This window comes from Pithys albifrons, chromosome 3 (genome assembly GCF_047495875.1).
Source record: "Pithys albifrons albifrons isolate INPA30051 chromosome 3, PitAlb_v1, whole genome shotgun sequence".
Taxonomy (NCBI): Eukaryota; Metazoa; Chordata; class Aves; order Passeriformes; family Thamnophilidae; genus Pithys; species Pithys albifrons.
Genome location: NC_092460.1, coordinates 56603441 through 56627125, shown reverse-complemented (window position 1 = coordinate 56627125; position 23685 = coordinate 56603441). Strand labels below are relative to the sequence as shown.

Below are 23685 nucleotides of genomic sequence, written 5' to 3'. Positions count from 1 at the left end.
AGGGCGTCTCTGTTCATCATCTTTCAACAGCTGAATAGCTGCCCTGGGATAGAAATGGTATGTCAATGTAGCTGAAGCAAGGGGAGTCTGGGTAAGATAGATGAAGATTTGCCATAACCTGAAATTTGTCACTGACCTGTACTGAGATTTGGAGGAGAGGAAGCTATGAAAGGCTTGCCTGCTTACTCATACCTGAGGCAGGTATTCAGTTGGGAAATAAATTTGTCACATCTTAATATTACAGTCAGAGAGGTACAAAAATGATGAAGGGAGAGGGAAAGAGGGAAAGATTCCTCTGGAAATGCCATGCCACCTCATTAAAAGAAGGTGTTTTGCCGTCATAGGTAAAGAGAGCAATATTGACAGAGGGGAGGAGGAGGTACCAGTAACTGGAAAGAAATAGTGAAATGGCATCAGCATACAGTAAGAGAATTCTAGAAATACCAAGGTCTAACCAAAAGCACTTCATGAAGAAACTCATGAACATGATCCTAGGACTGGAATGTTTCACTGCCAAGTGTTTAAATGAAAACTTAAAAGAATGTGAAACTTCCATTCCCAAGAACATGGCTGTGGTTTTTTTCAGATACTGGAAAAGAAAATGCAAAAACAGTTTGGGGTTTTAGGCCTCTTTTGAAGATACTAATTCTCCAGAAGGATGCTTAAATACATTGGTCAGGGAGCTCTTCTGACCTTAAGATTTTTTTTTGTCCCATCCATGCTAATTGGCCAACAGCAAGTGAAGAACACAGAATCAGAATTTACAATGCTGAGAATGGGCATCATGTCACTTTTCATCTGTATTCTGCTTCCCTGTAACTGTTTCAACTGCTGTCCTTGGAGAATGAGCTTTTCTGTTTACCTACAACCTGAAGGTTAATATGTGTTGACTTGCGCTGAAGTCTGAATAAAGCCTTGTTAACTGAAATGGCTTTGAAGATAAATATCTGCCATCTTGGTTCCTTAAATTTTTAAAAGAAACACAAAACAAACAAACAGACAGACAGACAAAAATCAACAAGAAAATGAAGAAGGGCTTGCCCACATCTTGGTGGCAGACAACTCAAGATAGAGAAATGGAAAATGTTAACACTAGAGCTGAGCAACCTAAAGAGTGCACATCTTTCACTGCACCCTGGGGCAGAACAGGGCATGAAGAGATGGATACTGTGTCACTTGCTAACAGAGCTTTGAATTATTAATCACATTACCTATCTGGGTGCATCTTGAGCCTGCAGTTATTTTGAAAGGGAAATACCCATCTCTTTCTCCTACCCTTTTGCAAAACTGAAAGCAGTAGAGAGGAAACAGTTTCCAATAATAGCAAGCACCCTCCGTGGCGAAATAACAAATGATGGCTCTCTATGTATGAAATGAGAAGGGCTTCTGATGCGCAGGACTGGTTTTCACTGTTGTCAAACTTTCCTTCAGCTAGACATGCTCTCCTGATCCACAGTGTGTCATGGATTTCCCAGGTCCTGAGGTGTCTGTATAGCTAAGTCAAGAACTTCTTGCTCTTATGATTGTTTCAGCACACCATGAGAATCCAGGTAAAAGTCACATCTATTTAACAGGGTCTAGATGGGCCACTGTTCAGGTCTGAGCACACACTTCCCATGATGGGACTAATCTGTTCACGTGCTAAGAGTCTGCAATCAGGAATCTGCAGAAGGAGGTGTAATGTTACGCTGACAGAGCGTTATGGTGAAATCAATGCACCTCTGTGATAAGAATGAACATTTGTAATAGATAACATGATACCACATGACTCTCTTTATTGCTATCTGAATATGAAGAATGAATCACTACAAAGTTATAGTAGCATAAATCATCCCTTTGGGGGTTTGTTGTGTTCCTTTGAACTTGTAACCTGTTCCCTTGTGAGCAGTGTGCTGCTCTGGCAGTTTCAGCCCTAAGTCTAGCTCTGTCAGGGAGTCTGACTTTTCCTCTGTCTCTTCCATCAGGTTTCTCATTCTCCACCCTACCTGTGGAACAGGCTTTTAAGGCTTTTGTTTCATGTTGAGTCATTATATCATACCTTGAAGATGGATAGAGAGATTTCCTTTTATCATGCTTCACAAAATGTGAGATGGTGTTCCATACAAAAAATTATCATGACCTTTTGAAATAAGAAAATTAATAACAGGTTAACCATAGAAAAATATGCAAAAATTCATCAGATAAGTTTTTAAATATAATGTTATTTATCAATTGACATTTGAGGGATTAAATAGCAAAACTGAAATGTCGGTTTATGTCTTAGTCTTAAATGTTGTCATTTATCAAAACAGAACCAAAAAACATTATAAAAATGGGGGAGTGATCATTCTATAGCTGTATCAAGAGGTTTGCAACATAAATAATATAAACACCAGTAAGACCGAGATTTTCATGACTTTTTTTTTCATAAAACCTTGCAGAAACCTTGCAGACATTTTGTTAAGTGAAAAAGGTAAAATCTTCTGCTAGGTACTGCTAAATTATTGCTATGCTGCAAAGCCCATGCAAACAAGCAGCGTTATGTTCCTGGAAAATGTACTCTACTCCATATATGCCAGAGATGCACGTCTGTCTAGAGAGACAGATGCACACATTGGCTTTGCAGACATGATGGTGCATTAAGTAATTTTTCTAGAGTGACAGCAATGAAGTGGATCATTATTCTGTTAATCACAGATCCAGAAGAGCTGCAGCTATTGTCTTCAGTTATACTAACGTTTTATTCTTCATTAATAAGCTCTTCAAAATAAAATGACTGAAAAAAATGGTCAGAAGCTGAAAGATTATACACTGAGCAGGAACAGGAGAAAAAACCACAACAACCTCTCCCCCCCCCCAGAAAAAAGCAAAAAGCAGAACTAAAAGAAGTGCAAAGGATAATATAGTCAAATATGCACAAGTGCGAGTAGTCCACACATTACAGACTAGAACAAGCAGCTATAGGAATTTTTTTAATTATGGTAAATCCTCTGAAAGCCCTCTGACTGTGTATGGCTAGTGGCCACCAGCACCTCTGGATTCAGACTCACAGTTGTACAGAAAGGAGGAACATATCTTCTTAAACATAAAGTGTCACAATTTTTGTGGCTGGTCATATAAGACAAGTGCCACAAAAGACCTGAAAACTTAAGACTAGAATCAAAATTGAAGTTCTCAAAGCCTTCATTAAGTTGCTGCCTATTTTCACAACATTTAAATACCCACATCTCAGAAGTCTGCACCACTAATGCACTTTGAAAGTATCTATACTTCTGTTGCTAGGGATTCTGTACACATTAATACAAGTCCAACAAAGCTCAGATGTTTAATCATCCAAGTCAATAGATATACTCATATCCTCAAATAATGACTCAGGCTATTCATACCCCTAAATCAGAATCCCAAGAGGAAGTAGATATCATTCAAAAAATGCAAAATAAATTTAAGATTTATCCCTGTCCTGAGAATTTCTTACTCATGCAGTCTGTCTTGTGGATATTGTGCATTCCTCCCTGAGAGACTTTGGCTTTTCAGGTGACCTGGCCTCCGCTCAAAGGCTGAGTGGCTCACAGTCTTAAAGCCAGTTTTATGCAACAACAGGGCAGAATAAATGCCTATTTCCCTAACAGAAGAAGGATTTGATGTAAATAAATCAGATCTTGTGTCAGTGGGGAGTGGGGAAAAAAAAAGGAGTAGACAGGACACCTATTAAAAAGCACAAAGTCAGTGTCAGGGTTCAGGTAAGAATACAGAGGGCTTTGGGGTTCAAGTCTTATTCAGGCAGTGCCATTATATCTTGGTGGCCAGTATTAAAACATTTGGCTGAGGAAATGGATTACTATAGGAAACAAAAATGGCTGAGAGGAAGTCCCCACTCCATGGAGTTACAATATGACTTTAGTTCAATCCTCCAAAAGTATTCAGTCCCTAACACTATTTCTGAGGAGCATGAGGATCAGTGCTGGACAACTAATCATTAAGAAATCATCCCATTGTACCTTTACAGGACTAGCAGGTAGCCTTTGCAATCTATATCTTCAAATTAGTACAGAAAGATGCTTAGTTAATGAAAGTGGAAGTGAGTTTGACCTTGATAATTTTTATCTTCTCAAAAATCTGGCTATCTCACAGTAATGAGCTCTTTTGACATTGGAAACAATCTTTATGCTCTAGCTACATCCTGCTGGCATTAGTTAGCATTACTCTACTGGCTTCCTGGAGCTTTATCAATTTAATTAAAATGGAAATTTGATCTGTTAGTTTAGAAACAGAAGTGGTATCTCCTGATAACACCTATATATATGTATCATTTGATAAAGGGTCTAGTCAGTTTGCCTGAAATTATTTGTGTGTTTGTTGTGTACTCTGCACACTGGAATCTAAAAAGTACATGAAAAACTTGACATAAAGATGTTATTCTATTATTTAAGCCAAAAAAGAGATATTTAATTTATTAATGTAACATACACAAATGTGTATGCCTGAGTTCTGCAGAAGAAATGGAACGTGAATGAGAAAAGAGAAGTCTGTCCCCATAAATGTAAATTCACAGAACATATTTGAAGATCATAGCTTTCACACCTTGTGAAGCTTTTTTCTCACTTTAAAAAATGTGCTTTGATACACAAAGAATAAATAGGTCATAATGGTGCCGAGAGACCAGCTTTGACACTCACTACAATCTCAGACATAGAAGCACACAAATATAACTTTTGTAAATAAAAGCTTATGTTTCTGCTGACCTACCTGAAGGTTACACTTCTTTGAGCTTTCTTCATTTGAAGCTTTTATGATGTAGACAAATCAAAATTTGTTTTAGGTAGCTAAACTGAAAACTGAGTTTTGAATACTATCAGTTAGAGCACATATACCTTTAGGAAATATGAGTTACTCTGCTGAAGCAAAATGTGTTGGGGAAATAGCCTTGCTTTCAACTGGTTGTTGTTTTCTTGCAAACTCTGTTTCTCTGGGACTAAAAAGCCATACTGCATTGCATTTTAAAAGGTATTTAACTTCTTATTTGGATCCTGTTGTAGGCAGGTGAAAGAATGCATAATAATGGATGTATTCAAAATTATTTAACTGTGAATGAGAATGTGCTTGAGATACTTTAGAAAATAATTACCAGACTCAAAACATTTTGAAAAGGAAGAGGTTCTCAACTAATGAGCTTCCAGTATGCCATGAGGGATGAAATACAGCTGTCCTGTAAAATGAGGTTAAATACTAAGGGGCACAAAAGACAGAAGAGTCAGTAACCTACATAGCAGAATGATATAAGGAGGAACAAAGGTAGAACTGATACCCCAGATTCTTTACCTTTACAACATCCCTTCTGAAGCTAAACTACTCTTTCCATTTGCTGCCATATGTGTTTCAGAAATCCATGTGTTTCACAGTCCATAGAAAAATAAGAATTCTAACATCTGAATATTTAATTCTAATTTCTTATGGTTTTTTCAAGAACACTTGACAATTATTTTAGGAGATGGATTTTTAGCTAAGTGAAAACAAAAGCCTGCAACAGCTGAATATATCTGATAAGACAACAGCTGACAGAAGTGTTCGGGGATTTTCAGGCTGCTATGCAAAATGTTAGACATGTCATTTTTCAATTGTGATTCTGAATTCACTTGAAAAGGCAATTTGCAACATGTAAGAACCAAGACTTACATAATCCGATACTTTACTCATGTGTGTAGGTACATGTATGGAGTAAGACATAGTCCAAAACTTTTAGAAACCTCCCCAGAATTTGTATTTTCTGTGGGAAAATGTACAAGATGTGGAAGATCAGCCCAGACAGGGATTGGCTAAGAATGAGTGAAAAGACTGCAGTTCCTTGACCTGACTCACTGTTTCACTGCTCCATGTGGTCCAGCACAGGTGAGGTTAGCATAAAACAATTTGTGGGGGAGAAGATGCTGCCCATACAGAAGGCACTGTAGGAGAGTATCCTGCTTTGAACTGAACAGTCTTTAGGCACCTACAATCCCACTTGTGTAATTTACCAATTCTCTAAAATATATTTTTTGTGGTAATTCTATTAAGGACTGAGTTCTGTGTCAACTTTTAGGGGTGTGCAGGAAATGTGAACTGACAATTCACCTCCTTGGCTTAGAAAGCTCTGGTGAGAGGCTGAGAGAAGTTGAAGAACAAAGGAGATGAATAAACATCCTCCATTTTGATGCAATGTTATAAAACACATCTGGAATTACAGGCTTAATTTTTGGTCCAGGCTTTCTTCAGCTTAAGAATTGTACTAATGGGCTATAAAACTATATTAAAGCTGATTCAGATTAAGAACTTTGGTTACAAACTTGGCTTGGAGTTAGCATGAGTAGAAATAGACCTATCCTTCAATTCTTTCTTTCTGAAGCCCTGTGGCATAAGAAGGGACCAGGAAGTGATCTGCAAGTTGGCCTAAACACCAAGGTGGGCTAACACCTACTCAGAGGTCAGCAGAGATCCTATGCTGCTCCTAAAGTGATGTGTTGTTTATAAAGTTCACAAATTTCATTAGTATCGCATTCTGGGGCCCTTGAGGTATTTAATCTCAAAACATTCCTAGTCCTAGTGACTTAGAACAAGTCAATATTGTCTGTAGTCATCACCTCCCCACTTCACATAATGGCAGAAACAACCATTGTAGTCCTCCAGCCTGACTGTAAAACTACATCAGGCCTCCATTTGGCCCAATATGTCATTATTTCTAGTTGTGTGATATCTGGAAATCGCAACTGAGATAAAGTGTCAGGCAAAGTACAAAAGGGCTTGAGTCATGTCACATAACTTGATCTGTCTATAGTTTGATATCTGATTTAAAGTGTTGTCATAGGAAGAGGTAATGAGAATAACATCCAGAGAGCAATTAATATTATTCCAGTCGTAGACAAGGAAAATGAATCATCCTCTAAAAGTCTCTCTCTCTCTCTTTCTCTCTATTAAATGTACAGGGAGCCTGGAAAACTAACTGAAATGAGATTTCTCACTTTGAGAAGGCTAATGTATAATGAAGCGAGTCTCATCTCATTCCCTAAAAAAACTTACAATTTAAATGAAATAGACCACAGGTAAGAAGAACAATAATCACACAGAGATGAGAAGGGATTTACCTAGAATAAGGTAATTGCTTTCCCAGGTGATCCATTCCAGAAGACTATTATCTTTTGGCCCCTTCATCATGCATTTGGAAGACCTAACAAACAAAGTTAAAAAGAGCCCTTGCATTTGTCACCTGCACAACTAGGTAATAAGATGAGCAGTCAATTTTCACAAACATTTTTACACAGTTTTCAAGTATAACTGTTACTCTCCAGGTAAAATAGGTGGAACTGAATGAAGCATAGTAACTTACTCAGTTTACTGTAGTGTTGTTAAGTCTTTACTATTACTATGTAGAGTTTTCAAAGTACTGTCCAAAGTTATTTCCAAAAGGCGGTTCTAGTTACACTGGAGATGATGAAAAAAGACTTAAGTAATCCTCTTGGCTCTCAGCTTTTTCATGGAATATTTAAATATAAAATACATATTTTCACTGCATGTGACAACTTCAGTCTCAAGATCTCACCTGGTTCTTAATGAAGTAAAAGAAAACAAATGAACAAAAAAATCCTAAAAACCCAAAAAAACTAAAGCCTCAGATTTATTTCACTTACCCTTGAAAGATGAGAGTCTGTGAATCTTCAAAAATTCATAGTGGTTTTTAATATGAATTTAATCACAAAACTTAGGGGGGCAGATTTCCTAAACTATTGCCTGGCTCCTCAAGACACAAGTAGTCACTGAAATGAAATCTAATCCTAAACAAACAAACAAACAAACCTTTGACAGAAAATACAAATTTCTTTGAAGAATGCTAGAGAAATCTAATACTGTTGCTGAATGTGTCATCAAACTACTTTTTGAGGATTGATAAATAGATTGAAAAAAGAATGCTGAGAAGTATTCATACAAACATCAAAAAACCGAAATAACTTTAGTCATCCATGAAGGTATCTTATCAGCCTGAATGGATGCTCCAGTAAACACGTGTGCTGAAGTCTTAACTTCATTAATAAAAACAAACAACTTGCAAATAAAGGTAAATCTTATCAAATGAGTGATAAAATTGTATAAATCAACTGTGTGTCCTTGTCTGGAAGACTATGTTAAACAAAAGTTGTAGTAGAAACAGTTGGACTTGTGTGGAATATGAACGAGCAATATTACTGAAAACAGAATTTGGGTACATGAAAATACAATGTCTAATAAAGTACACAAAAAAACCCACAAGCACACAACTACTTACTGAAAATACAAATCACTTTCTGGCTTACACAGAACAGGAATTTGTTCCAGCTGTACTTATATTGCTGTAACCTTTGTTTTCTCTAAATTGTTTGGCCATGTAATTCATATAAGACTTCTTGAAGGAAAAAGAATTTTAATAAAACTACAGAAACAAAAAAAAAATAGAGCAAATGTGATTGAATATCAAAGTTATTAGCTTTTATCAACAACATAGCTTAAACAAGTTGTTTAAGAACTGCCTGCATAGTTCATAGTTTACAGGTAGTGTTGTCCAACTCATTTTGGTTTTAGAGGTCTGGCCCTGAGTGAAAGGTTACTTAGTCATTCCTAGTACAATGCTGAGTGCATGTGACATCTCTGAGAGCACGTAGCTGGCAAGCTCATTAAGGAGTATGCAATCAGATCATTCCAATGTTGTTCTGATGGTTTCTCATATGTGAGCATATAAAACAGTGCAATGTGTTTGAGCTTACACTGGTTTGCTAATAATGGCTAAATAAGTATCTGGGCATGAAAATATCAACATTCATTGCCTTCATCAAACTACAGCCCAGGGGTAGTTTGGAAGATGTCAGCAGCAGGGAGGAATCCATTACAGTTTTTACAACGTCCCTTTCCTTAGCAATCTGTGACTCACAGATCTGGTTTTGATTTTCTACTTCACAGCAGCCAATTTAGAGATAGACAACCTCTGACCCAAATAAAAGCAACTATTTCTAGCTGTTTGCTGGCATTTAGCTAGAGTCTTATGCTGTTTCCCCCAGGCAAGAAGTCTCTCCACTCTGTAGTAAACACTGGTGCTTCTCCTCCTAACTCTTCAGCTCTTGTGTACCTGCCCTGGAGCTACCAGCAGGATCCCAGGCTTCCTCCTCCAGTGCCTAATGGAGTTGGGCCATGACGCAGTTGTGGGGGCAGCAACACGCCTGCAGAGTACAAAGTAGAGCAGGTTGGTGGGAGAACCCAACAATACCCTCAGACTGCATGAGGTGATTGTTGGACTCCCCTCTTCCAGTGTAGGTCTTATCTTCCCAATACTGGGGCATAGCCACCCACTAAGAGTGGAGCTACAGGAGCACAGCCTGAGGCAGGACCTTGCCATGACAGGCAGTGCTGTGAATCCCAATAACTTATGAATGGAACAGTCCAAGGTTAAGAGATATATCTGCTGAATCTTGGGTATTTCTTACCCTTGCATATATATAGATACACATAGATAGATTAGATATAGATATAGATATCGATATAGATATAGATGATATAGATAGAGATAGAGACATAGGTATATAGATATGTGTGTGTGTATGTTTATATTTGCATAGCTATTCATACTCATACATGTGTACAAGCTAAAAAATGGGGGTTGTACAGAATAGTTCTGTTTTCAACCTCATCTCACAAATCATCAAATGGTGGGTTAGGAGAGTTTAGAAATCATCACTACATGCAGGGTTTGGTGGAGGTTTATTCAGGGCATGGCAATTCAGTATTTCACCTAGGAAATTTAGAGCAAAATAAAATCTTCTAAACTTCTATTTTCTTTTAAAAATAGGGATAAAACTCCAATGCTTTAGATCAAACAAAATATATTTAAAAAATAAAAAGAGTGGTGGGCAGCTATCCCATGTTACAACACCTGGAACACTGTGGGACACTTTGTGAACTCAGAGAAAAAGCTGGAAGGAAAACAATTGTCTCAGAAGGATACACAGCCTATAATGTTCACAATATGCTGCTTAGCTAGTTGGGAACTGGGTTTTCCCTCAAGTAAAGAGAGATAATAGTCTGAGCTGGGCAAAGTATGAATTTGGATGTTCCTGTTGAACCCTGAACCTCAAAGGATGAGTTGAACCTCTGTAAGATGTGAGCTCCAAGGAATGGATAGCTCTTGAGCTGATATCAGCACTACTGTCTCAGTAGCACACAGTACTGTTTCAACAATACCTTTCAACTATTAATCTTGGAGCTGAATGCTGCCTGTTTTTATCTGCTGCCAGCTCTTTTTGCTGTCAGGTTTCTGAACTGGTGCTCTCCCAAAGCTCTGAAGACATATAGGGCAACCATTAGTGATGGAAATGAGGCTTTAAAATGCCTGTTATTAAAACAATTAATTTAGTAGTCCACTTTTGTAATATTGTTTTTGATAAGAGTCAGTGTTTATGTTTTACATCTGGCTATAAGGTCTAATGTATTTACCCAATCAGTAACCCATTTTGGTCACTGATGGTTTCAGAGTATCAGTCAAAAAGATCTTCTCTCAAAAAAATAAGAAAAAAAAAGTCATGGAATAATGGAGATATTTGTGTGATAAAGGATAGAAAAGAGCATGCTACGTTGAACCATTGCATTTCAGTACAGAATTGCAAGGGCAGAAATATATTTTTCATGTGTAACCATGGTAAAGTTCTTTCCCAATATTTCTCTTAAAAGTGTTTCAAATATCATTCATTATATTTTACGCTATTCATTTTTCTACACATCTTAAAGTCAGCTGAGAACTACTAGCAATTATTTATCAGAGTTTAGAACAGTAATTAAGTTGAATGGTTTAACATTTTTCTCATGATTGGAGTTCTGACCTCTGTTCCAGAAAAGAGTCACACTGAGCAATTTAAAGAGAAGGATGTGTTAGATATAAATATATGATACTGTCTCATTATCTTCCTTCCTCATTAATGCCAGCAATTAATTCATATTTCAGGTATTAGTGTTTCATTTCTATAGACTCTAAATATGGTGATTAGTCCTCTTTGACTCCATGGTGTTACATTCTGGTGTGCAGAAAATTACCAAGTATGGAAATATATAAATGTACAGAAGATGCTTGTTTGCTGGCTCTGTATGGTTAGTATTACATACCATGAAATACTTTTTTTTCCTCTTTTTTTTAATTTATTTTTACTTCTTGGTTGTTTGGTATCTCTGTTTAGTCTAAAGCAAACTCACCAGTATCCCTCACAGTTTCCTAATTTGTTTAATTCTAGCGCCACACTGGAACATACTGATCCCTTCCTTTATCCTTCTATCCAACCTAAAAGAATTTTTTAGTACTTTTACTTAATTGATTTCTGAGGACTGAGTGCTTGGCTTACCTTCAAAGTTATTAATAGATATAGAACAAAACCTTCCCAGCATGGTACAGACTATTGCTTAAAATTGTACTTTTAAAACCCAAAAATTATTTATCTTTTTTTCTAATATTTTTTAATCTATTTAAAAGACGAAAAGGTCCTTTTGGCCCAAGTATTTACTTTTTAAATTTGATTTTCCTCTGCTTTCCTCTTTTCAAAAGCAAAACAGGAAGGAAGAGAAGGGGCCATAAAAGTAAACAAAAGCTATAAAGTTATATAAATAAAAACATTTCAAAACATGTTTCAAAAAAGTCCTCTTTGTAATATGGATGAAAAATAAAAAGAATGTCTGTCTTCATTATTTGTGCAAATGGATAAGTGAATTTTTTGCAAATCTTAAGTGAATTCTAACCTGATACTGGGGAACAATTTTCATTTCTTCTTGTTTTTAGTATGCTGTGACTGAAAGAGGACATCATTGGCCATCATTTAACAGTATCCTATCCAACACAAAATGTGGGGAAACTTGTTTAAATTTTGTTTTGAAGTAAATTGACAAAGGATCTTGATAGCCCTGGATTGTTTCATTCAGTGTTTATCAAGAACAGAGTGTCTGCATTTTCCACTCAAAATGACTTTTCCATTTTTTTCCCCTGTGTTCTGTGACAACAACCTCTGTTATTCATCAGACCTGACTCTTCCACATCACAGGTTGTCCAGCTCTCTTAAAAACTGACTTGTTAGACTGCAAGATGATAAACACCTACACTAATGCAATTTGCATCTGCTAATGTCCTTTTATTTTTAAAAAGAGCATGTTTCTTCTCATATTTTTAACTCACAATTTAGTAACTGCCTGTTTTGGGCCAGTAACAAGAGCTTTCCGCATGGTTGCTTTATTTTACAAGGTTTAGAGAAGGATGTGAATAAGAAAGGACTTCTGTCTCTTCATCTGTTTGTCCCACTCTTTTTGTAAAATAAAGGCCATCTGGATTTTATTTTGCACTGAAGAATGTACAGCATGTACAGAATTTGTTTTCCCTGTGAGAGACAGCATTCAGTTACAACTGCTTGGATTGTAAGCCTGCAACTGTTTGTGGCAAAATACCTGGCTTCAAGCTCTACTTTCTAAAAAGAAATGTGAGCTCAGCCTGATCTTGCGGGTGAAGGGGAGGAGGGGCAGATGCCATGCTGGAGAGCCTGAGAGTTTTGAATAACCTGTGCTTAGCCACTAAAGTGCTGACCTGAACTTCACTTTGCCCATCTTAATAACATATAGACTCCTATAACCATGCGGCAGTTCTGGTGAGAATAGATCAAAACCTCAAATAAGACATATAATGGCTTTAAGCTGGGAGAAGAAAAAAACAACAAACCAACTAAAAAAGGAACTTGAGGAAAGCATAAATTTAGTCTGTGGTGTACTGTGTGCTCAACATGTGCTGGCAGAGAGGGTGGGGTTTGTTACTGTGAACGTCTCTGCTTTGCAACTACAGCTCTCCTGGCAATCATTGTCCTAGCAATCACTGATGCCATCATCATCATCACCATCATTCAGAAAGAACATCTGGCCTCTGTAGGGATATTGTGGATATAATATAGATTAAGATATTTTTTCCTCCGAACTTTTATGTGCACATGGTTGCTTATATGGAAGGTAATGCCTCTTCCAGGAGCACAGCATGGCCCAAGGGAATAAGAAAGGAAGTATGGTTATGTTTCACCCGCTTCACCTCCAGTGTCCCTCAGCCTGACAGGCTTTGAGGTACAAAAGGCAAAGTCCCAGAAGGGCTTCACTGAGCTAGCCTCTGCATTTCCTAACTTTCTAGGAAAAAAACCTGAAAACATACAGACTTGTTAATCTACTAATACACAAGAGTAGCTAATTATTTGCCTTTGGAGACAGTAAAAAACCCCTGAATCTAAAAGCAAAACAAGAGATTATCCCATATTCTGTGAAGTAAGAGACCGAGCTATACTGGAAGACCCAAGCAGTAGGCCCAGCTTCAGTCTGAGAGCTGTATAGCTAATTCTGGCCCAGGCATTTGTATCCAAATTTACCCTAAAATAAAGCAATGTTTACAAGTGAGAGGAGGGAGGGATAGTTTGACACATTTCCATTATCTCTTGAGCAGTTTCAGGGCTATCCAAGTTAATGAGAATTAAAAAAAAAAAAAAAAAAAGGAGGAAAAACCCAAAAAATGCAGTTCAAAGTGAAGCACTTCAGTGGTAGAATAAAAATTTCTAAGCTGCATGCATGTTGAGCCATTTGAACAGTCCTGAGGAGAAGCGCCCAAAGCAGCAGAGGTAAAAATGTGGCAGGTTAAACTCTCCAACACTCACTCCAACTCCTGCTCCACATATATATAAGCTGGTCACAACATTTTTTTGTGCTAGTTGCAGCCATTTCAAAACCAAATGTTTGATTTTAAACACTAAGCATTTAGGTTTCTCCCTAAATCAAGAGCAAAAAAAGACACCTATAGGGAGATTCTAAAACAAGTGTCTGGACAAGACAGTCTGTTGCTGTCTGGACATTATCCATAATGAAAATCTTGGCAACTGCCAAGCTGAGTTGTTGAAATGTTCAGGAGGCTTCTGTCACAAAGATACACACAGGATGCAGGACACACAAAAGAGTTCAGGAAGTTCAGCTGTTGTTGATTATAAGATTTCTTTTGCTTTTCTCAAGTGTATATAAGCAAACAGTTTTAAAATCTGTTTTCTTACAGCCACCACCTAACAGTACATTGCTGACATTCTTCTTTCACACACTGCTCATGCAACTTGTTTGTCAAAGTGCATCACTTTTTAAGCATTTCTTCGCCTTCCCTCAGTCTCAGCCAGAATGGAGACAATTCCCCCTGTATAGCATACTTACATTTCTCCCAGAGATGAGCCTATATATTAATAATCCATTATTTAATGTTGTCAGTCATTGAATATCTGTTTTATCTCTCAAACACACAATCAAAATTATTATCAGACTACATATTTTAAAGGTATTTTTGATTTATTCCTTGTGGTGGGTTTCACAAAATGGTTGCCAAAAAATACTGAGACAGTTTGTGGGAAGCTACAAAAAGTTCAGTCTGCATAGTCTACTTCAATAGGTCTAAGATTATATTTTCATTTTAAACCCAAACAGTGTTCATTGAAATGCCATCAATCACAATAACAAATGAATTTTTAAGTGCCATATGTTCTCCAAGTGGAATTTTAATGAGATATTAAAGTGTGCTTTAAAGCTCACGTTATACACAAATGTCTTAATGTCAAATATCTCAATGTCGTAAAAAATATTTGAGTAAATCAAACATCTGTATGAGAGGTTATGGGCTGCATTAATGGGAAATGTCTTTTCTGGTGGAAGATGAAGATAAACAGATCCATTGTCCTGAACAGAATGATTCTTTTGCAGCAGTCACCTCTTTTAATAGTAAGCATTAACTTGAGAATGACTAAGCTAGTGAAGATTTCTGCATTTTCTGTGAAGAGCTACATACATTATGTTGCATTTTATAAGTTCATCACCCCATCACTTTTCTCTTATCTAGTATTAATAGCTTCTTCTTTAGGCAGTAAGATTTAAGAGGTGGTTTTCTGTATATCTAGAGAAAATTTACCCTTCATTTTATAGAAGCATCTTCATTTTCTTCTTATCTGTGTGCATAGCAATAATACTAGCAAATAATTGCTTATTTCAAAACTGGTGTTATTTATTCATTTGGAGTATTCAAAACCTGTCAAGGGTTGAACTGCCATCCTCCCACAGACCTCCTTTTGCTGACTTTGCTAAGGCTGATGCCCAGGTCTTATGGTTGTCTTAGTGCTGCCAGGTGACGGTCATGCACCAAGCAGAGCTTGCACAGCACTCCATGTCCTGCTTACAGTTGCAAACAGTGTTTAAAAGGGATCCCACATTTCCTTCAAATACCAAGAAGAAGGCAACTTTGCCATCTTTCTCCCATTTATAGTAAGCTCCAACAGACAATTGTGGAACTGAACAGCATCTTTCTGAATGCAACAACCTATCTCAGTAAATTTTCAGATGACAGCAAGCTGAGTAGTGCTATTGACACACCTGAAGGATGGGATGCCATCCAGAGGGACCTGGTCAAGCTCAAGAAGTGGGCTCATGGGAATCTCATGAGGTTTAACAAGACCAAGTGCAAGGTGCTGCACCAGAGTCATGGTGAGCTCTAGTATCAGTCCAGGTTGGGGGATGAAAGGATAGAGAACAGCCCTGATAAGAAGGACTTGGGGATGCTGGTGAATGAGAGGCTGTACATAACCCAGCAATGTGCACTCACAGCCCAGAAAGCAAATTGTGTCCTGGATTGTATCAAAAGCAGTGTAGCCAGCAGATTGGGGCAGGTGATTCTGCCCCTCTAGTCTACTCTTGTGAGATCCCGCTTGAAGTACTACATCCAGCTTTGGGGTCCTCAATACAGGAAGGACATCAACCTACTGGGGCTCTCCTATGAGGAAATGCCAAGAGAACTGCAATTGTTTGGCCTAGAAAAGAGAAGACTTCAGTGTGACCTAACTGTGGTCTTCCAGTACCTGAAGGGAGCCTACAAGAAATATAGGGGCTATTTACAAGGGCATGTAGTGGCAGGACAAGGGAGAAGGGCTTCAAACTGAAAGAGGGCAGGGTAGATGAGATATTAGGTAGAAATTCTTCACTATGAGGATGGTGAGGCACTGGAACAGGTTGTACAGAGAAGTTGCGGATGTTCCACCACTGAAAGTCTTCAGGGTTAGGTGGGATGGGGCTCTGAGCAACTTGGTCTAGTGAGAGGGGTCCATGCCCATGGCAGGAGGCTTGGAAGTAGATGGTCTTCAAGGTCCCTTCCAGTCCAAGCCATTCTATTATTCTGTGGTCTTACAAAGCCTGTAGAAATCATATCAATCATTGTATTTCAAGTTGTGTAGCCCTTGCACAAATTTTCTCACATGTTCTTAAAGGACCCCAAATAATACTATAAGTAAAGTTAGACAGGAACTTTTGTGCTAGTATAAAGCTATAAAAGTAATATCATTTTAAGAATCTGAGAATTCAACAGTCAATTCTGTGAAGCTTTAATGGGAAAACAAGCTTTCAGATTCAAGCTGGAATTTCAAGTGGGGAATGGAGGGAAGAGACAAACAGACAGAAATAACATTTATTGAAATAAAAGAACCAGGGCATCCTGGGACCTGAATCACAGACAATGTGTCTTTCTTCTTGTTTGGGGGATTATTTTCTTGGTTTGATTTGGTTTAGTTTGGCTTATGGAGGGTAAGGGTAATTGTTTATTTTCTTCACTGAAAATCTACATTTAGTAAAGATTTTTCCTAAATCAGGATAGAAAAAACAAAAAGGAAATTAAAAAAAAAAACAAAAGCAAAACAAAACAAACAACAACAACAAAACCAAAACAAAAATAAAACAAAAAACCACAAAACAAAAAAACCCCAACAATCTTGTACTGGAAAGTTTCATGGGACGGGAAAATTATTTCCTGCTTAGCTCAAATAGTAAAACCTGGCAAAAGCCCCACAGCTGCTCTTGAGTGTCTCCTTGGTGCTGGAACTTAAACACATCAGAGGGAAAGGAACACAGCATGAGTAACATGATAAATATTCATGTCCTGGATGTGGGTCTTGGAGTCAGCAGAAGTGAGCTTCTGCCAGATGGGATGGTTAACCCAGACGAAGAAGACTTTCAAAGAATCCCGTGGAAAATCTCTTCTGCTCCTACTGACTGAAAGAGTTCATGTCTCTTCCAGCTGATGACTCAATAAAATTATTTTTGTTTTCAGTTTAAAAGGAACACAACTGAGTCTAGTGTGTGTCTGCAAGCTTGTAGATGTGAATGAAAACAAGCAGAGAGCCTAAAAAAATATTTTCCTTCATTCTTTAAGCGACTGTGAGGTGCTTCAGACATCTATGAGCATTTTTTATTTCTGATATTGACACAGCTAATGCTATTGGTAACCACTAAGTTCAATAAAAGCCTTTTACTTACTTTCTTCACTGCATTCTTGTTGTTTATTGTTAACCTGTGAATGCTTTCAGGCCAATAAGACAGAATCTTAGTGAGTGTGGAAGCAGCCCTGTTGACTGGTCTCAAGCAGCTTCCACATCCTAACATGTGCACAAAGAAAGCCCTGAGCAGGGTTGGCAGCACTCAAAACTGCAGAGCCCCCTCAGCTTTGCCTGAAGGAGCTCTGCCTTTTCCCGCTGCTAATCATTTCCTGCTCCCTCCACCCCCTTCCAAGTGTGTGGGCCTAAAAAGTACTGGCAGTCCCTCAGTTCATTGTATGTCTGGGCTACATATTATTTACATTACAGTAGTTGCAAATGGCTCCAGTTGGGACTAAGGCTTGTGTCTCTCTTTTTTCTTTTTTTTTTTCCCATTAAACACTGAAAGAATGGGAATGAGAAATTTTGGGTCTAAAAAGATAACAATTGTGAGCTATGAGAGCAGCTATGACAAAAAGAGCTTGGGGAAAATCAGGAGAGAGAAAAATGGGAGAGATAAAGTGAGCAAATACAAGTGTGGCTTTGATCTCACACCTGCTCCTAATATGGTTTTTAAAACACATTTCTTAATTTTTAGCATGCTAAGCTACAATTTCTTATGAATTAGTATCCACAATAATGTTAGAAACCTCTGATGTGTGACACCATGAACTGCAAGGAGAATTGAGATCCATGCTTCACATAAAAGTGCTGTCCAACATGTTATTCTTATTCTGGCACAATTGCAAGGGAAACATTGGAGTAACCTGTTCTGTGATGTCAGACAAAGTGATCTTATATATTAACTGTTCCACGCTGTTTATCCACATGGAGATAATGATAGGAGCCAAAATAGATCAAAAATATCTCAGGAAGAAGAGGTAGAAGAATTTAGCTTTATGATCTTCTCTCATAATCCTTTCAGTCATGGTTAAGGAATCAGAAAAGTAAAAATGTGTTACAAACTGTAACGTACAGTGAAAAACTGTTATTGCAATAAAGACCTTGATTTTCTCAATATGATATTCTACCTTCATACATTCAGAGACTGGAAAATAAAACCCCAAAAATTACAAGAAAAAATTTAAAAATACCACAAAAATAAAAAAACACATAAACAAACACAAACCCAAACCAAAGCAAATAACCAAAAAACATAAGTACAGACTGCAATTTCCTGAACTTGAATACAAGCTATCTCAATGTGGAGAATGAAAAGCATAGATGGAGCAATTTAAAATCACAGAATTTTTAATCATCTCTAACCTAAGAGTGTCACAACAAGAAAGTGAGAACTAGACAGAGTAATAAGGATGAATATGAAAGAAGAGCACTGGCATGTGGGGCCAAGAGAAGGGCACTATATAGGATGAACAAAGATGTGAGTCATAGTCTTTCAGTACCAAGATCAGTAGTAAGAAGAAGATGAAAAGGTGATAGATGAATTAAGAAAGCTGGAATGTTTCATTCCTGTTTTATTCCTTTCTTCATTTAGAAGGTCAATAGCAACCATGTAGACACCTTTAACATCAGTAATACAAGAAAACAATCTCAGGTTAGAACAGGGAAAGAAAAGAATAGAGAAGAATATTTATGTAAGTTGAATTGCTTTAGATCAACAAATTCAGATTAAATTTTCCCTAGGGGACTTAGACAAATGGATGAAACAGTTCCCAGGGACAATATTTGTTATCTTATGCAATATGAAGAGAGCAGGTGTGGGTCCAGAACACTGTAAAGGCAAACTTTGAACCAGTTATAGCTGGAAAGTGAAAATAAATATGGCAGTAGTGACCACAATCAAATGTTTGAACTGGTTCCCTAATATTTTGGCAGATTCATTGTCACTTACAATCTAATTTAAGCTTGGATGCCCTTTTCACAAGGGCTGCTTCATCTCAAACAGAAATTACAAGTAAAAACAAGTACGTAGAATGGAGAATTCTTTGGGAAACTGTCAAATATTTGGGGTGTTGCAAAAGAAGAGAAAACAAAATCAGGGCAGTAAGTCAATGCAATGAGCTAATCATCCTCTCTCCATAAAAACTACAGTGTTGAAATAGTACTCATAAAGTACAAGGTACAATTTAAGATATTTATCATTGTTTAATGCAAAGAAAACTGCAGTGAAGGGTGGTTCATCAGAGATGGCAATACAGTAATTGGGATACGTGGGCTCAAACATACTCAATACCTAGCATGATCTCACCCTTTTAGAGTCCCTCTTGATCTTACAGTCAGTGACTCCACTATTCTCCAGATAAAACTCAGTAGCAGTGTCAGTATCAGCATGCCTGTACTATCTTTCCAAAGAAGACAGTAGATCTATGATGAATAACACTTATATTTTTGAAGGTCAAGGTGCTTTCTTTGAGTCTTTGGTGTTTCTGAAATTCCACGATAAAAATTAAAAAGTCTTTAGAATGATCCCTATTCTAGTTTCCTTGAAAAATTTCTTTTTTTTCTTTTTCAGTTTTCTACATATATTGCATTTAAAAATTTAGTTACTATAAGATTTGTTATAGAAAAGCACTCATGTTTTCATGTCCTGTCTTTCCACAGTTAGATGGCTATTTATTTGTAGTCAGTAGAAAATTAGAACACTGGGAAATTACTTCTATACTACCTGAAACAAGAAGTGATTTGGGGTTTCATATGTAAGATAAAGAAAGCTTAAGCTAATGAAATATGACTTGTTGCCTAGTTAGTGAATTTTTTTGAGCTTTTAAGTGGAGGCAACAACCCTAAATGCTCCAAGTATCTCTCTTTTATGACTGAGTCTTTAAAAAAATTAGTATTTCTCTGAAGGAGCACATATTGTGTCCTCATGATTTCCAAAAAGGCTACATTAATGCAGTGGAGCCATAGAAATGAGAGTGGCCTTATGGTAGCTACAGTTGATCAGGAAAACATGACTTTCCTTTGGAAACATTTCTACTCAAATCCTTTTCATAAGTAGTATTATCACTTTAGGGATTCTGCATGTTGTTAACAAATTCTGAATGTATATTCAAAAAGTAGCTGGATTTTAATACAAACAATGTTTTTACTTCAAGTTTTGAATATTTCTAGCAAAATAATATTGATTTTAAGTAGCATATTTTCCTATTTATTTTGCCTGGTTTGTTCAACATATCCAGTTTGTCAGAAAAACATTTCTTCAAATAAAGACAAAATCTGTTCAGTGAATGAAGAACCCTTTCTTCTGTGGTTTATTACTTTAACATTACCACATTTCTGAAAAAGAAATATCTGCATCTTTCTGAGTGTTCTGGTGTCTCCCTGCTGTAGAATTCATGGAAGCTGATGATCATCCAAAAAGTGACTGGATTTTGAGAGCCCACAGTGCCTGCTCAGCAGAGTACCATACAGCACATGCCACCTGTGAGTGCAACTGAGAATGGCCCAGCGGTAATTTGAACATTCCTTCACCTTCCTCCCATACTGACTTGAAAATTCTTCTGTGTGTAGCCTTCCCCTGCTTGCAAACAGTAGGACAGAAGGACTAACTTGATTTTCTGAGGAAGAGAAGCAAATGTAGAGGCCAAGAGCAACAACCTGCCACCCCAGCTGTACATCTCCACTTCACACAGCCTACCCTCTGACAGTTCTTTGCTATGCAGTTGGGGGCTGGAAATGGTCATGTAAAAACCTGGAAAGTTTCTTTGTTTTCAGAAACTGGTGAATTTTATCCTTTTTCAAGCAAAGTTTTTCAACCATACCTTCCCCTGAAGCAGGATGATGTCTGTACTCAAGTCATGTTTTAAATACACTGTTCAAGTCAAAAAAACTATTATTGTATATTTTACCTTTCCTTCTGTCTGCCACCTTTTGTTTTGTAAAGTATCACTCCATAGAAGAGTTCAGATAAAATATTTTATCTGGCTTAGGTAACTTTCCAGAGCATTTTTCTTTAGTATTAAAACATTCTTGTCTGATAAAGGCAAATGTAAAAATCTACATGTTTGTGTGTCGTCTACTTCCTGTATGAACTTCCTTCCACTGATGTTTGTTCGGTTTTATCTAATGTAAGCCAAAGGGAACAACATTATGGGACAAAACCAACAACTGTAAAATTATAGCAGTTCCCTTCCAGCAGTTTGCTTTCATTCATGGAATAAAGCTTTAATATGTACATACTGACCTATATATATAGAAATTCTATATTCTCAGAAGACCTCTGATGTTCAGCCTTTTGTCAGAATGAGATAACCTATTTACAATCACATTACCCTAGAAGACTCTTAAATGGCAAAGATTTTCAAGAAATACAGGTATTTGTGACGTCCCAGTGTTGCATCCTGGGATGGCTTTAGCCAGAAAGGAAAGCCTGAGGCTTTTAATTATACTTAAAGGAAAGAGGGGAAAATAGAGTAATTTTAATTCAAGATAACCTGCATTTTAAAACAATCAACTTGTCATCACTGGTCACCTGTTCTTGAGCCTTAGTTCCACAGCTCCAGGTAGGATATGAACCTTGCTAATTTTCAAAAGGACTAAACAGCATCATTTATCATTCACATTCTGAGTGCTTTTACCTGCTTATATGGAAGATTACAACTCAGAGTACTGGGAAAATCAGATTTGTGTACAGGAGCACAAGTCCTCAGGGAATGCTCTGTTTCGGGATGATGAGGGAGATACGATAAATATACAAGGTATACGACTAAGTGGGTTCTATTAGAAGAAGACCACATCCAGAAACTGGCAGTCTTGTGTATGAAGTCCAGTCTGTTATATCTCCAGTCCTCACATATGCCACCATACCATTTGCCTAAAGAAGGTACTTTGACACCAGTCCTTTACAATGTTCCTTTTCTGGAATAAACTGAGACAGAGGTTGTGAGCTTGTCATTCAGTCACTCATTTAGACACACTATTGCACATGCAGTTTTCAATGGGCTGATACGCAGCTTGATTTGTATAGGCACAGAGAAGGAATTAGTTTCCCAATACAGCAGGTGAAGAGTACTCTCCTCAGGACTATTATCAGCCCTTGGAGATGCCTTTCTCCCCGACTAGATCTCTGATACTAATATAGGACAGCGTGATGTCTAATTTAGGCTGCCACAATCAACTTGGTGGGCCCAGGTAATTATATCTCAAGTATCACAGTAATGAAATGAGACATCTAAAGTGGCAAAGAAAAGTGTGGCCTAAAATCTACTGGGCAGCAACACAGTATTCACATTCATTTTATAACTTGTCACTCAATGAGTTGCCTAATTTTCTGGGAAAAGAGTCATTTAAGTGCCTTTCCATGAACTCACACATTTTATATTTTTAGAATTAGTCAATCCTTTAAGCCTCTCTTGCCCAAAAGTTAGGAAGTTCTCAATGAAGGGAGAATATTCACCTTCAAATGCTACTCTTCAGCCCCTACTCTGAACCATATTCTGTGCCTAAAATGTAGTATCAATCCTTCACCTTTTCATAGATGTATCTGAATAACATGTCACAGTTCAGAATCTGTTTAGGCTCAAGTGACTCTTCTTAGATTACACTAGGGTGATGGTTTTGGCTGGGATAGAGTTAATTTTCTCCATAGTAGCTGGTACAGGGCTATGTTTGGATTTGTGCTGGAAAGAGTGTTGATAACACAAGGATGCTTTTGTTATTGCTGAGAAGTCCTCACACAGCATCAAGGTCTTTTCTGCCCCTTACATCACCCCATCACTGAAGAACACAAATAGTTGAGAGGGGACATATCCAGGACAGCTGACCTCAACTGACCAAAGGAATATTTCATGGTCAGTATATAAAACTGGGTGAAGAAGGAGGAAGGTGTGGACATTCAGCATTATGACATTTGTCTTCCCAAGTCACCATTACATGTGATGGACGCCTGCCTTCCTGGAGATGGCTGAACACCTGCCTGCCCCTGGAAAGTGGTGAATGAATTCCTTGTTGAGCTTTGTTTGCATGTGTGGGTTTTGCTTTACCTATGAAACTGTCTTGATCTCAATGCCTAAGTTTTATCACTTTTATTTTTCCAATTTTCTACCCCATCCCACTGAGGGAAGAGTGAGGGGCGGCTGCATGGGGCTCAGTTGCCAACTGGGATTAAGCAACAACAACCAGACTGCATTTAAAGACAGTTACTAAGTAATGTAACTTTTCTGGCATACCCACACCACACATACCATTATGTGCAGCTGCAGATGGATGAAAAAAATATTAACAAATATTCACAGTACAGATAAAAGAAGTAATGATGCATTTTGTAATAAAGTAATATGAAAAAAAGAATGGAAAAGTGTAGATTAGCCTTGCTTACATATAATCAAGCAAGAATTCAGATTAACCACTGGGCAACATAATTTTACCTCAACATATT

The 23685-nt window shown here is 37.5% G+C and overlaps 1 long non-coding RNA gene across 1 annotated transcript in view; it reads right to left on the bottom strand.

Annotated features, from left to right (window-relative positions):
* LOC139670424 (uncharacterized) overlaps positions 1-23685 on the bottom strand; it is a 62733-nt gene that overhangs the window by 12649 nt on the left and 26399 nt on the right. The window contains exon 2 of the long non-coding RNA XR_011697481.1: positions 2039-2119. This is a non-coding gene — a long non-coding RNA (uncharacterized lncRNA). The remainder of the gene's footprint in view (positions 1-2038; positions 2120-23685) is intronic.